Source organism: Ipomoea nil, unplaced genomic scaffold (assembly GCF_001879475.1).
Source record: "Ipomoea nil cultivar Tokyo-kokei standard unplaced genomic scaffold, Asagao_1.1 scaffold1875, whole genome shotgun sequence".
Classification (NCBI taxonomy): Eukaryota; Viridiplantae; Streptophyta; class Magnoliopsida; order Solanales; family Convolvulaceae; genus Ipomoea; species Ipomoea nil.
This window is the reverse complement of record NW_017618303.1, coordinates 25,732-40,885: the sequence shown is the minus strand read 5'-3', so window position 1 is coordinate 40,885 and position 15,154 is coordinate 25,732. Positions and strand designations below refer to the sequence as shown.

General features: G+C 37.5%; 1 long non-coding RNA gene across 3 annotated transcripts; it reads left to right on the top strand.

Moving 5' to 3' along the window:
• The first annotated feature begins 8,566 nt into the window (after window positions 1-8,566).
• Window positions 8,567-15,111, top strand: LOC109193432. Of its 3 annotated transcripts, none has more exons than XR_002056283.1 (3): window positions 8,567-8,749; window positions 8,940-9,053; window positions 14,640-14,676. It is a non-coding gene; the product is annotated as an uncharacterized LOC109193432 (long non-coding RNA). The 3 variants fall into 3 exon arrangements; XR_002056282.1 differs by lacking the exon at window positions 14,640-14,676 and adding an exon at window positions 14,813-15,111 and having other exon boundaries at window positions 8,568-8,749; XR_002056284.1 differs by lacking the exon at window positions 14,640-14,676 and adding an exon at window positions 14,845-15,111 and having other exon boundaries at window positions 8,569-8,749.
• Window positions 15,112-15,154: the final 43 nt, after the last annotated feature.

Sequence of the window (15,154 nt, the reverse complement as noted above, 5' to 3'; positions counted from 1 at the left end):
CCTTGAGGGTTAGATGTCAACTTTGGAACCCACATCAACCTAGAGCATCCACGACTCATCCTTGGTCCTTTATATCCATTAGATGTGCGGTAATTATAGTGGATTTTGGCAAAGGTTCTAGCATTATATCTCTCGCGAAAATATTCTTGAGGAGGATTTTCATAATACTTGAGATGATTGGTTTGTTTACGCAGATGGATTTTCTGAAGTTCAGCTTTAGAAAGAGGTTCTGGGTAATCAAACCAATCTTCCTCTGATGGCCCAGTCCATCCATTGCCATAACCAGATCTTTTGAGGGATCTTTCGTTTTGTCTGAATCGTCCGTTCATTGGAATTCCTTGGGCAGGATTCTTTCGTGTTGGTTTCGGACGATATTGCCTCTGGTCAACATTCGGCCTATTCCTTGATTGAATGTTCTTATAAGGCTGACCTTTCTTATGGTTTAGATTTTGTCTATTGCCATTTGGTCCATTCCTTTTGACATATTGTTGTCTAGGATTGCCTTTGTAAGATCTTTCATTTCGAGGATCCATAATTCGTTGTACAGCCTTTCCTTTCAGTAGGCTTGTTGATTGTGGTGTGGCATCATCGTTAACTTTCGTCATTGGCTCAGACACCTGGGTTGGACCTTGAACAAATGCAACCTGAAAGCTTTCGTGAGAATATGCATTCGTGGATTTGTTCACGCCGACTTGTGAAGAGGAGCTGGGGTCAAAACCAATTCCCGCTCTTTCCCCGGGCAGTCTAGATTCATTCATCATTCGGTCCATTAAATTGGACGAATTATTGAATTTATCCAAGACTTCAAGCAATTCTTGCTCTCTCTTTTCTCTTGTTGTGCACTGCTCCTTCAGAGCGAGAACATTTTTCTCAAGTTGCTCCTTAGCAATGGCTAGCATTATATTCTCAACTCGAACTTGTCTTAGCGCATTGTAGCTAATCATGAGCCGAGAGTTCTCCTCCTTAAGCTTGGAGTATGTGCTTTTGATCACTTTGAACCTCCTTATCATTTCGGTAACAGATTCATTGGAAGTTTGACTCCCCACAGAACTGGATTCTGCTGAATAACAAGAAGATGATTGAGAATTTACCTCATCCTCGTCAGCCATAAGGCATAGATCTTCTGATTCTTGGCTGAATAGGCATAGCAGTCCTTTTTTTTTTCTTCAGTACTTTCGTCGTCTGAACTTGAGCTTGAGGAACTGCTTTCAGCATCAACAGTGTCAGGAGTTTCGTTCATTACCATAGCCTTTCTTCTTCTTTCATTTCTGGAGCTTGATGATTCCGGCTTGTCATTTCTTTTGTATCTCTCTCCAGTCTCCTTGGATGGGCTTTTGGTAGCGTTGCTGTCTTGATGTTTGCTTACTATTGGGTGAGGACAGTTGGCCTTGAAGTGTCCTGGTTTACGACAGTTGTAGCACAGCAATTGCGAGTTTGAAGTTTCTGGCTTTAAAGTTTGAGGTGAACTTTCGTGTTGTTTTCGGTGTCCCGAACGATGTGAGTCTTGAAAGTTGTTCTTCCTCATGAACTTCTTCATCTTCCTAACAAATAGGGAATACTGTTCATCAGATAAAAATTCACCAGAGTTAGATTTTGACTTGTTAGATGTTGTTGCTTGTTGGTTGGCCACGAGAGCTACATTTCTCGTATCTGATTCTTCGACGTCTTTCGATTCATGTTCAAACTCGTACGCCTTAAGATCACTGAAAATCTTGGTTGTGCTCGTCGTTTTCATGTCTCGGTTGTCTCTCATTTCAATGACCTTCATTTCCCAAGACTTTGGCAAACCACGAAGAATCTTCAGATTTGTTTCTTTCTCAGTCAGTTCCTTCCCGAGATCTGACAAATCTCCCATAAGTCTGGTGAATCTTAGTTCCATGTCCATGATCGATTCATTTGGCAACATTTTGAAGTCTTCAAACTTCTTCATAGCCACAGTCAGTTTGTTGTCCTTCTCATGTTCATCACCTTCTCCCAGATTCATCAGAACGTTCCATATTTCCATGGAATTCTTGCATTTTCAAACTCTGGGGAACAAGGAATCGTCAAGGGAGTTGTAGAGGATGTTTCGTGCTACATTGTCCAGGTTTGCCCTTGTCCTTTCTTCCAAGATATATTGATCTTTTGGCTTCGGTATCATCTGCTCAGCACCTGCTCCTTGAGCTGTGGCTTGTGTGTTTACCATCATGACTATGATTGGTCCAGTTGTTATGGCGTCCCACATTTCGTCATGTATGGAGCAGAGGAGGGCCTGCATTCTTATCTTCCAATCATCAAATTTAGAGAGGCTAAAAGCAAGCTACTTAGAGCGGTTAGCATGATCCTTTTCCATTTTGCAAAAAAAATTGTGCAAAGCTGAAAATATGCAAGTTTTCAGAGATTTGATAAGGGATCTACCATGCAGTAAATGCAAAGCCTTTACCGTTCAAAGTATTTGGCTCTGATACCACTTGTTGGTCTCGGTAGAGTTGTAGAAAGAGTCTAGAGGGGGGGGGGGGGGGTGAATAGACTCTTTTTGTGTTTTGCCGAAAAACAACCTTTCGGTGTTTTGGCGCAGCGGAGATGTTAAGTTCGATTACTTTCTTTGCATGGGTTTTCGTTATAAAGAAAACTTTCGGTAATGACGTGAAAGATAATATGATGCATAAATGAATAGCGTAAGTCAAGAGATAGGGAGGCGAGAGTTTTATAGTGGTTCGGCCAACTTTGCCTACTCCACGCTTCTTCCACAACTTATGGAAGGATTGCACTATCACTCGTTAGTAAAATTACACAAAGACTTCCTTGATCACTAAGCCGGACAGCCTTCGTAGGTTTTTCAACTCCTCGAGTTTACTCCACCTCTATCAACGTCTTCTTCAGAGTTGAGGTTGGTAGAAAATAATTTCTGATTTCTCCAACGTGATGAAGCCTTGACTGATGAGGAATGATTGCTTCGTACAAGTTGCAAGACTTCTTTAAGGTGTAAGATGAGTATCAATGAACTTCTTCAAGTATCTTTGCACCTTAACACTGGTTCACAAAAGCTTGAGAGAGCTGAGAGCGTTTAAGAGCTTTTGCATATAGATAGATCGAGTGATAAGAACCAGCACCTTCTTAGTTGGTGAAGGTGGGTTTATATAGGTGAGGAAAAATTCATCCGTTGGAGGGAGATGAATTTTTTTAAACCTATTGTCCAGTGGGTAAGGACCGGGGAGCTTCCCGCATTAAATGCTCCATTAATGAGGTTGTACCTTGTAGCCGTTGATGGCATGGAGAGCCTTAGGGTTTTGTCCTTTAGCTTCAGGAAATAGTACATCTTCATTTAATGCTTCTTGGTATGCGTGTCCCTCAAGTTGAGGTCCTTTTGTTCCTAGGATGTTGTCAAGTCAGACAGTGGAGACATTCTTCTTGCTGTTAGTGAGAGGAAATGTCTTGAAGGATTGTCATCAATAAGACTGTCCTTTCGTGCTCAGTGACAACTCTTGGTTAACTCTCGTTGCAATTGCTTCATGCTTCGTGTCTTATTTCGTCTTGATAACCCTAACAACTAAGCATAACTCGTCTTCGTGTGTTTGCCTAGCTTAACACGAATTACATGTGAGTTATGGCAACTTTCGTCTAGGACGAAAGCGGCGATTGAAAATAATAACGGTTAGGGGTCTACTTTCTAGGTTACATTGGTATCATCAAAATCCTAATACAAGTGTTCCTAACAAATCTATTAATAGTTTTCAGGGTCTTAACGATAATCTTATTTTGTCTCCAAATTAAAGGTTTTAAAGGTTAACAAGTTTTAACTATTGTTTGTTCATATTTAGTCTCCAAATTAACATAATACTATTATTATGGCTATTTATTGTTTTTTTTTTTTGGTTTATTTGCAATTTTATGCCATTAATAATACTATTAATTGAGTTTTGGAGAGTGATTTTTTAATCAATTCAGAATTTTGGAAAAACATGTTTTTTAAGGCATTATTATACATTGATCCCATAATTTATTTAGTATTTGAATTATGATTTTAGATATTATTGCCCACATTTAGGTAAGTATGAATAATTGAATACACATTTGGTGTTTTTCATACTCTTTAGATTGTTTTATGCTTTCAGTCACATTAAGTGCATAATATTAAGTTTAATTATGCAGTTGGGATTTGTGAGTTTTTTATTTACGAATAAACATATACTATGGCTTGATATTTGTGAATTCAGCCTGTTTCTCACAAATTTGATTTTATGCAATTAAAACTTTTTCACATGGGCTTATAGTTTTTAACCTTTCAAGTATATATCTATTACATTATTATTCAAATTTTGGATTTCTTTTGGTTAGAAATCATACTAGTTTTGAATATTAATTGTATACTTTGAGGTTATTGCTCATATTTAAAATTGTTTTGGTTTATGCAATTTATTTAGAATATATGAATTTAATGTTTAATTTGATTTTATGCATACTTGTCCACAGCAAAATATTCTGTTTTTTTAAGTTATGCAATTTTATTATGCCTTTAGAAATGCATACTTTAGGATGGAATTATATTAGTTCCTTATTAAGTTGGACCTATGCATAAAACTTTAGTTGCGGTAGTGCCTGAATTTGAGCACATTTAGTCCGTTAATTTAGTTCATTGATTTAAAGCCTTATCCATAGGTGAATCTACAATCTTATAGATCTCCCAAACGATTTTACTTCAAACATGAGAATGCATGACTTAGGGAAGTTTCTTGGGGAGGAATACTAGTTCTATGGCCCTGGCTTAAAAGCCTTGTTGCTACTAGTCCCCTTGCGACGCTACTCTGTCTAAGGAGTTGGTATTTAACTGAGCTTCGTCTCGACCAACTTTCCTGGGAGTATGCCCAACTAATGGTGGGGAATTATATCTTCATTATTTAGTTGGTCAAATCAATTATGAGTGTTATATCATTAATTTGGCTAAAGAATATCTTAATCAGTGGGAGTGATCATTTAGAAAAAGATCATTAAAATACTCCATTAAAGCTGATGGATTTAATTGTTTTCATACATTCCAAATTGGATTGTGCGTCTAGCAATAAGTCCAAAAGTTTCCACAAGTATTAATTTAGTTTTTTGTTCTTATAATTCATAAGTTCATTTCATTGAATGTTTGGTTGTACAACATATTTATGAAAATGTTGTAACAATGTTAATGAATTTATTAGAACGAAAGCATTTAACTTGTGGTGCACTTTCAATTAATAAATTCTTTAGCGATTGATAGAGTCTTTAGTTTCTTCAAAATTGATCCTGGGCCATTTTTGGTTTGTAAGGCTCAAAACAATTTTGTAAGACATAATAAGACTCGTAATGTTCAATTAATTTCAAGGTGGACCTTGAGATTATTTGGGAAGTTGGTGTATGTTTAAGATTCCAAATTATTGACTTAGACCTTATGGTTTATGTTATTGGAATGTTTCTATGACTTGACTATCCTTTGGCTATCTTAATGAGTGGGAGTGACAGACGTGTCAACTCCAAGCTCTTAGCCGTTAGAGGTAGTGTTTATGTTAAACTTATAAACAAGTCATAGAATATAGTTAGCATTATGCTAACATTAAGAGATCTCTACTTAAGGCATGCTTCTAAGATTTTGGAGATCATACAGTGAATTTGGATGGTTTCTTCCTTCAGTTGTGCACATAATATATTTTGAGAAACATCCATTAAGGGACTAAGAATAAACGTAGGGTTTGTTCATAAAGAACCTAAGTTAGGGAATTTAAAATGCATGTGATCATAGAAGATATTACTCACTTGATTAGTAGATGACGTATTACTATGGTTCATGTATTTTGTTCTTTAATGAAGGTTGTGTCAGTACTTGCACCAAGTGGGAGAATGTAAGTATTTTCCCTAATATAATATATTATAATATATTGTATTAATTAAGTGGTTGTGGTGCAAGTGAAAGATTAAGTCAGTGGCTTAATCTGTTAGGCAACTCAGGATATTCAGTTAAGCTTTAACTGAATATCTGCCTACGTTGATGGGATGTAGGCTTCTAAGCAAAATAGTCCTCCCACAGCTCCCGTGTTCAGTACACGCACCATCACGTATTCGGGAGAGAAGTGGTACACAAAACACTAACCTTTATTCTGCAAGTTTACCATCTCGTGGCAAGACCAACGACTATGGCTGGGGATATTCGGGCGATCCTAAAGCTTCCGCTGTAACGAGGCAGGTTACTCGTTTACTACAGTTTATGTTAGCCTTAGCCTTAATATTATTATCTAACAATATATATATATATATATATATATATATATATATATATATATATATATATATATATATGTATGTATGTGTGTGTGTGTGTGTGTGTGTGTGTGTGTGTGTAATGCAGATTATAGCTGATGTAGCTAGTCATGATTACACTGTCAATATTCCAAGTGTTATACTTTTAACTTTAGTATGCTGATAATTTTAGCATCTCGCATAATTTCATCCCTACCTTCGTGAAGTCTAATCTTAATTAAATGTTAGATTGGGTCCTAGACAAGACCATGTTCTTATGATCTAAACTTAGCAACCAAAATATTTTCTCTTAGCTCATTTTCTAAGGAAGAAATTAAAACACATCCCGTTTTTCTCTCTTTATTAGTTGAATGGATAAGATATCAAATTTTCATACATTAAAGTCCAATAAGAACCATGATGCAAATTATATCGTGGACCGAGCTTACCTTGCATTATAGGTTCTGTCCAAAATGACATCATTTCGTTTAAAATAGTTTGCTTTTTTTTTTCAATTCCTTTCTTTATGGTAAATATTAACCTCGATCTATAGTAATAAGTACAAAATTTGTTAACTGTACGTACATAAATTTACATTTGTTAGTACATAATCATTTTACAATAAATGTATTATGTCAAATAATACTAACTTATGAGTTCATTAGTTTTGAATTATTGTAGATAAATAAACTTAAAATTAAAAATTCAGATTTTTATATGCATCCCAAAACAAAAAGTGAGATGGTGAGTAGAGTGAGAGAGGTAACTAAGTTCCAAGAAAAAGAATTCCCTTTCATTTACCTTGGTTGCCCTATTTACTTGGGAAGGAAATAAAAATCAATCTGTTCTCACCCTTAATCTCAAAATTCTCATCTAAGTGCAAAGGGTGGTTGAACAGACATTTGTCCCAAGAGAGCAAATATGTGCTAATAAAGTCAGTGTTGCAGGCAAAACCTTCCCATGTTTTTTATGCATTACAGCCTCCAAACCTCCATGAAGAATCCAAGGTAATAGAGTCCAAAGTTTGAAAATTGAAAACGCAACCAAGTAGTATTGTACTATATTGATTTAATATAACCACAAGGTTGTAATAAGTTTGATAGTTGGTAGGAATGACATATTGATTTTCTTGATTTGATCCATTCAGTTGTGGACAAGCTAGATTGATTTACATCTTTAGAGTCATAAAGTGAAATTTACACTGTGCACATCATCGGATAATGGTTGCGGCTTTTCTTCCAAATTCAAAAAATAAAAAATGTTAAGAAAATGAGATTTGATTAATTGATGTGCAGTGGTTGATAAACCAGAAAGCACACACAGTGATACCAGCACACTAGCTAGCTTGGTGGCAGAAGCCATATCAACACTTGAAGGGGTTGATAAAATTTTAATTCAACCAGGATTAATCAATAAACGTGTTAGGAGGAACTAATTCAATTTCAAATGGCATGAGATAGAACATATACACTTTTAATGTCTTTTCTATTTGACTCTAATACTCTTTAAAATTAAGTATGACAACAAGAGAAAATTACAAATTTATGCATACTGTGATTACATTGAGGGCACGACTCGGTGTCTAGGATCTTGTCAAAATTAGAAGGATAATTGAGAGAACAACAAGGGTGTTGGTATGAAGTACGAGAGGAATCTCTAAATGCCTGCTCAAAACCTTTTGCTTGTGCGCAGTCTTTCCATTTCTCGTACTCATTCATGACTCCAAACATTTTGTCTCCCATATCACATGCAATTATTCGGTTTCCTTTGCTTAACAAAGCCCATACTCCGACAGTTGAACCTTCAGTGTTACGTACTGAAATTTAGTACGCAACTGAAGAAACCTTTCAAACAGGCTTCTGGCTCCTAACCGTAATCGAGTCACGGCAAATTCTAATTTTCACACTTCGAGCGTGTGAGGACTCCAAGAAGAATAAACTAGAAGAACAATATATTTTCTCTGAGTGGTTCATCTTCATATACAATAACTTTTTTTTTTTTTTGTTTGAATGTCAATAACTTATTTATACTAATTTACTAATACCTATAATAATTAACCTACCAAAGTTATACTAACTATACAAGGTAATGAATGATATACATAATTCCCTATGCTAATTTAGGTACAATATTAACTCTCTCACTAATTAAATTGTACCATTCCTAATTATTCTTCTAATTCTAGACACATAATTAATTTTTCCTAATTAAGCTATATAATTGCATTTAAGGGCGTATCATTCAGTTTCGTAACCAATAACTAGTTTGGTAGCTTTAAAAGTTAAGGGTTAAGAGTGATAGTCATATGACTAAATCCGGAATTAACTCTTTCGTTTTCGTTCTTTCCATTTTTTGAAAGTTTTTGAATAGGTTTTATGAATTTAGGCTAACTATTGATGGGGTTGCAAAAGTGTCGAAGACAGAAGGAAGGGGGCAAACCACGAATGTAGTTATTGGAGGGACTGTGCATGATGATTCGACTAACGAGTGGCTTGTTTTGGATAAAAAGGTAAGCTTTCTTATAGTCACACTTCTTTAATATGTTACCATGTTTAAGGTAGATGCCTAGAGGTACGAGGATTGGTTTCTCATTGATATCAACGAGTGCTAATGTTATGGAATTTAGGAAGATAGTTGTTGTGAGCACTAGTCCTCGACTCTCGGGTCAGATATAGTTATGTATGTTTTTAACGTTGCAGGTTAATTCCTACCCATCTGAAAGGGTGTTTACAGCTATTGGTATTGGAGGTGATGATATTGTGCAGGCTATGGTAGTTGCTGTAGAATCGGTTATTCAACAATCTATCCCCGAGGTAGAATATACATTCTGTTTTTTGCTCGCCAGTTAATCTGTCATATACTGATAATATAATGTAATTTTAGGAGTTTAGATTAGGATGAGGATCGGCTCAAACAGAGCTTATTTAGGAGCTTATAGCTTATTTTAAGCTACTAATAAGCTATAAGCTCTGTTTTGTAATGTTTCCAAAATAAGCTAGTAGCTTAAAATAGGATGTACTTGATTGTCTGCACCATGTTGATCAAAATACTTATTTGCTACTGAGTATAATTTCTCTTCTTGGCTGTCTCGAAAGATTAGATTTTGCTTTTAAGAAAGTTTTGATAGAATCACTCCTTTAGTTCACAATGGAGTGATGAATTAGATGAAGAAGAAGAATTATATTGATGAAAATGATCTGTTTGATACAAGATGATGAAGAACTATCAGTTCTAACAAGGAAGCAGAGCCAAGGCTATATACGAGAGCAAGATAAGAGAATGGTAGTTATAACTGCCATTTTAGGAGAAAAGACAAGATTGCCCTTCTTACTAACAACCTACAACTGCTTAGCCTTCAACTGTTTGGAAACCAGCTGCTGCCTATTTCCTTTGATGATTAGGATCATGCCATTACTCCATCACCTCCCCTTATGCTGGAGCATGAAGGTCTTGAAGGCCCAACTTACAATGAAAGGTGTTAAAAGCTGATTTTGGTAGAGCCTTGGTGAAACCATCAGCAACTTGCTGTGTGGATGGAACAGACATGAGCTTAATCACACCCTCATTTACCTTTTGCTTGACAATGTGGCAATCTATTTCTATGTGTTTAGTTCTCTCATGGAACACATGGTTCTCCCCAATAGCAATAGCTGACTGATTATCACAAAACAAAGTAGTTGGACTATCAAGATGAACTTTCAAATCTGCCAGCAAGTAATTAAGCCACTGAATCTCACAGGTAGTTGAGGCTAAGGCCCTATATTCTGCCTCAGAAGAAGACTTTGAGATGGTTGCTTGTTTCTTTGTCTTCCATGAAATTAGGGAGCTGCCAAGGTAGATGCAAAAACCAGTTATAGACTTCCTTGTCTCAGAACAAGTAGCCCAATCAGAGTCTGAATAACTCTGCAACTTCAATTGAGCATTCATGTTGAAAAATAGGCCTTTTCCAGGGGATCCCTTGAGGTACCTTAGAACTTTGTGAGCAGCAACCAAGTGTGTACTTCTAGGCTTATCAATAAATTGACTTAATTGTTGTACTGCATAAGAAATATCTGGCCTGGTGTTAGTTAGATATAAGAGCTTGCCAACTAATCTTCTGTAGATTTCAGGACTGTCAAGCAAAGTCCCTGCCTCACTGGTGAGTTTATGTCCTGCAGTGGCTGGTGTGCTAGTAGGTTTAGCTTCTAAAAAACCATTCTCCTCCAAGATTTCCAAAGTATACTTCCTTTGGCAAAGGCTAAGGCCATCATGAGTTCTGAATGCTTCCAAGCCTAAGAAGTAATTCAAGCTGCCAAGGTCTTTTATTTTGAAGGACTTATCTAGCATCTGTTTTAGCTCTTGAATCTGAGTGGAATTTGTTCCTGCTACTAAGATATCATCAACATAGACAAGGAGAGCCATATAAGAACTTCCTGCCACTTTGGTGAAAAGGGATGGATCTGCCATGGACTGTTGGAAACCATAGTGTAATAAGGCAGCTGTCAGTTTTGCATTCCATTGTCTGCTAGCCTGTTTTAGACCATACAAAGACCTTAGCAATTTGCATACTTGCTTAGGTTTATTACTGTTGAAACCAGGAGGTAAGAGCATGTAAACTTCCTCCTCTAGATCACCATGTAGAAAGGCATTGTTGATGTCCAACTGCTGAATTTCCCACTTCATTACAATAGCCACAGCCAGAAAAGTTCTTATTGTTGTCATTCTGGCTACAGGTGAGAAGGTCTCTATGTAGTCTACTCCAAGTTGTTGAGTGTATCCCTTGGCTACAAGCCTGGCTTTATACCTTTCCACTGATCCATCAGCCTTATGCTTCACCTTGTATACCCATCTACATCCAATGGGAGTCTTTCCACTTGGTAAGTCAGTCAGCTCCCAAGTGTTGTTTTCAATCAAGGCTTCTATTTCAGCCTGCATGGCTTTCCTCCAAGGTTCTTCTTTCACTGCTTCACTATAAGATTGTGGCTCTTGTGTGGATGAAATGGCTGAGGCACACATCCTATGGCTGGAAGATAAACAGTCATAGGATATGACTTTGCTCAGTGAATGAGGGGAGGTCCTTTTGTGTGGCAGTGTTCCATTGATGGATTGGCAGTAATAATCATGTAGTCTAGTGGGAACTTGCCTTGCCCTTCCAGACCTCCTAGGCTCCAAATGTGATGCCTCTTCAGTGTACAATTCATTTTCCTCAGCTAGTGAGACTTCCTCACATACTGTATCACTGTTTGGTTCTGCTGCTAATTCATTCTCATTTTCACTTCCATCAGTGATATCAACTTGACCATTCTCATGACCTTCTGGAATATAGATGGTGTCATCAAGCCTTTCTGTATCATCACACCCTCCTGTTGCCTCAGGAAGGTTCTTATGCACTTCAGTAGATACAGGTATAGAAGGCAAACAAGGATTAAATAATCCAATACCAAATGAATCAGAGTTAGCCTCAACAACCTTGTCCTTGAGAGGATAGATGTGTTCATAGAAATGTACATCTCTGGAAACAAAGATAGTACCATCTCCCATGTCATATAGTATGTAGCCTTTGACATTAGCTGGGAATCCCAAGAAAATGCATTTTCTGGCTCTTGGCTCCATTTTGTTTCTCCCTTGAGGGGCAGTGGCACCAAAACATAAGCATCCAAAAGCTTTAAGCTGCTCATAGTTTACTGTCTCACCAAACAAGATTTCAAATGGTGTGCTTCCATTAACCACTGCAGTAGGCAACCTATTGATGAGATAGGAAGCATGTAGGACACAATGCCCCCAGAATTCCATAGACAATCCAGATTGGAACCTAAGGGATCTGGCCACATTCATGATATGCTGGTGTTTTCTTTCTGCAATGCCATTCTGCTGAGGAGTGTTTACACAAGATTTCTGATGGATGATTCCTCTCTCACTGAAGAATTCCTTCATGAAGAATTCAGTCCCATTGTCTGTTCTCACCACTTTGATTCCTGCTGAGAATTGATTACACACATATTGATAAAAGTCCTTAAAAATACTCTTTACCTCTGACTTAGCCTTCATGAGATGCAGCCATGTGAACCTACTGTGGTCATCAACAATAGTCAGGAAGTAGTGTTCTCCTTTTAAGGATGCAACAGGAAAGGGGCCCCATACATCCATGTGAATCAAGTCAAAGCATTTTAGAGCTCTAGAACTGCTAGTAGGAAAAGAAGATCTCTTATGTTTAGAAAAATGACAGATATCACATGCAAGATCAGAATGTTTGTGAGACTTTGCATGTTTTATTCCATGTAACAAATGTATTTTATCCAAGGGATAGTGCCCTAGTCTATCATGCCACACTTCTAGGGACACATTATTACATTGAATGTCAACATTTTCAACAATACAATTGGTTTTCTTTCTAACAGGTGGATGACTAAGCAAATACAGCCCATCCTTTTCTTTAGCAAAACCATCCACTACTCCAAGTAGACCCTGTATATCACAACAATCAGCATTCATCACCAGTTTGCATCTCATTTGTTTTGTCAGTCTACTAGCAGATATAATGTTGAAAGTGAAAGAAGGAATAAACAATACACTTCTCAACAGAACATTGGAGTGAAGCCTGATTTCTCCCATATGTGTGACTGCTACAGTTTCTCCATTAGGCAACTTAACAAAAACATCATGAATTCTATAATATTTCTCAAAGAAATCCAAAGAGCAGGTAATATGATCTGTAGCCCCTGAGTCTAGAATCCATGTAGTGGGGGAATTCAAAACAACATTAACACATAGTTTAGAATTGCACCTGCCTTCATTGGAATCTGTTGAGCTCTTAAAACTTGGCTTCATCCCATGGCTACTGATAGTAACTACTGCATTGCTTGATGAAGGATTTCCTTGATTCTGGTTCTGCAATAAAGACACCAGTCTCTGAAATTGATCAGCAGACAGGCCTATATCATCCCCATGGCTCACAGATGAAGCATTTGAATAGGCATTCAAACTTTGTTGATTATCTTGCTTATTCTTGGACTTGTATCCCGCTACCCAGCCTGGAGGGAAGCCATGTTTCTTGTAACATTTTTCAACTGTATGGCCAATCATGCCACAATAGGTGCACTTAGGCACATTCATGCCATTATTGCCAAACTTCTTTCTGTTGTTTGAGGCTGAGAAGGCCACAACATTCTGCTCATCTGTAGTATTCTACATAGCATTGGCCTGACTTACTTCAATGTTCTTATAGCTAAGAGAGCTATTGAACTTCCTCTCCAATTTCAAGGCCATATTCAACACCTTTTCTGCACTTGGAATGGGATCCATTACCAACACACCTGATTTTAATGTCTCAAAATCATCATTCAGTCCTTCCAAGAACCTGATTACCTGATCATCTCCCCTTTCTTTCTGTATTTTACTCAGCAGGGTACACGAGCACCTAGGCACGCACTCACAAGATGGTAATGGCCTCATGACATTCAGCTGCTCCCATAAGCCATTGGATTTGGTGAAGTACTCATTGATTGTCATGTTTCCCTGCACACACCTGAAAATTTGATTCTGGATCTCTGCGATCCTATGTGGATCTGCCTGTGCGTATCTCTTTTGGAGAGCACTCCAGATATCTGCAGCCTTCTCGAAATATAGCACACTTTCAGCAATCGTGGAGTTGAGGGATCTCAAAATCCACGAACATACTATATTATTACATCGTTTCCACATAGCATACTTCGGATGAGCTACTCCTGGATCTGGAATCGCCCCATTAGCAAAGCCGAACTTGTTTTTGACCTCCAAGGCCATTTGCATCAACCTACTCCAGGACGTATAGTTGATTTCGGAGAGGGGAGGAGAGACGAGAACCAAGTTGGGATTCTCTGTGATGTGCAAATATAATGGATCATCAAATTCGTCTGTTCGTTGAGCTGCTACTGGATTTTGCTCATTCGGACTTGCATTCTGATGAGTGGAAGTTCCTTCTCCGGCTTGATTGTTCATCGTAACAGCTGCTGCGTAGCTCCTATGCCGCTCTGATACCATGATAGAATCACTCCTTTAGTTCACAATGGAGTGATGAATTAGATAAAGAAGAAGAATTATATTGATGAAAATGATCTGTTTGATACAAGATGATAAAGAACTATCAGTTCTAACAAGGAAGCAGAGCCAAGGCTATATACGAGAGCAAGATAAGAGAATGGTAGTTATAACTGCCATTTTAGGGGAAAAGACAAGATTGCCCTTCTTACTAACAACCTACAACTGCTTAGCCTTCAACTGTTTGGAAACCAGCTGCTGCCTATTTCCTTTGATGATTAGGATCATGCCATCACTCCATCAAGTTTTGGTACTAGTATGCACTTTGAAGAATCGCAAGCTTCCGTATTTTTATTTGAATGAATGAAACGCAATTGTCATGACCTGCGAAAACAAAAACACAGGTGCAGGTGAAGAAGAAGGTTTCCTCGGGGGGCAAGGTTCGCTCTCTTTCTCTCTTGTGCATGATTGTGTGTGTATAGAGACAACATAGGCTAAAACGACAACATATGCCCGAATCCTTCTTTACGAAAGAAACTTAAGAATCCGTTTGAAATGTAGATCAAAGAATTTGCAGGTTTGATGATGCGATTCGGTTGTGGTTTTCAGGTTCAAGCTGTATACAACGCGATGAGGCGAGATGACCGAATGAAATACTTTCTGTAACCTGTAAAGAACAAAGCTCAACTACATAGTACATCAGCCTAACATGTTATCTACTTTCAATTGTTCTGTTCCAATGAAGTAGCTTCAGCTTTGTTTTCTAGTTACCTCGTATATATGTATGTATTCTTCTCCATGAAGACATTCATGTTAAAATCTTGATGACAGCTAATATCGAATGAAATGCTAAAATTTAGGATGCTTCTTCACTTCTTTATGCCATTATGATGCTGAATTGTATATAAGAGAGGTAAAT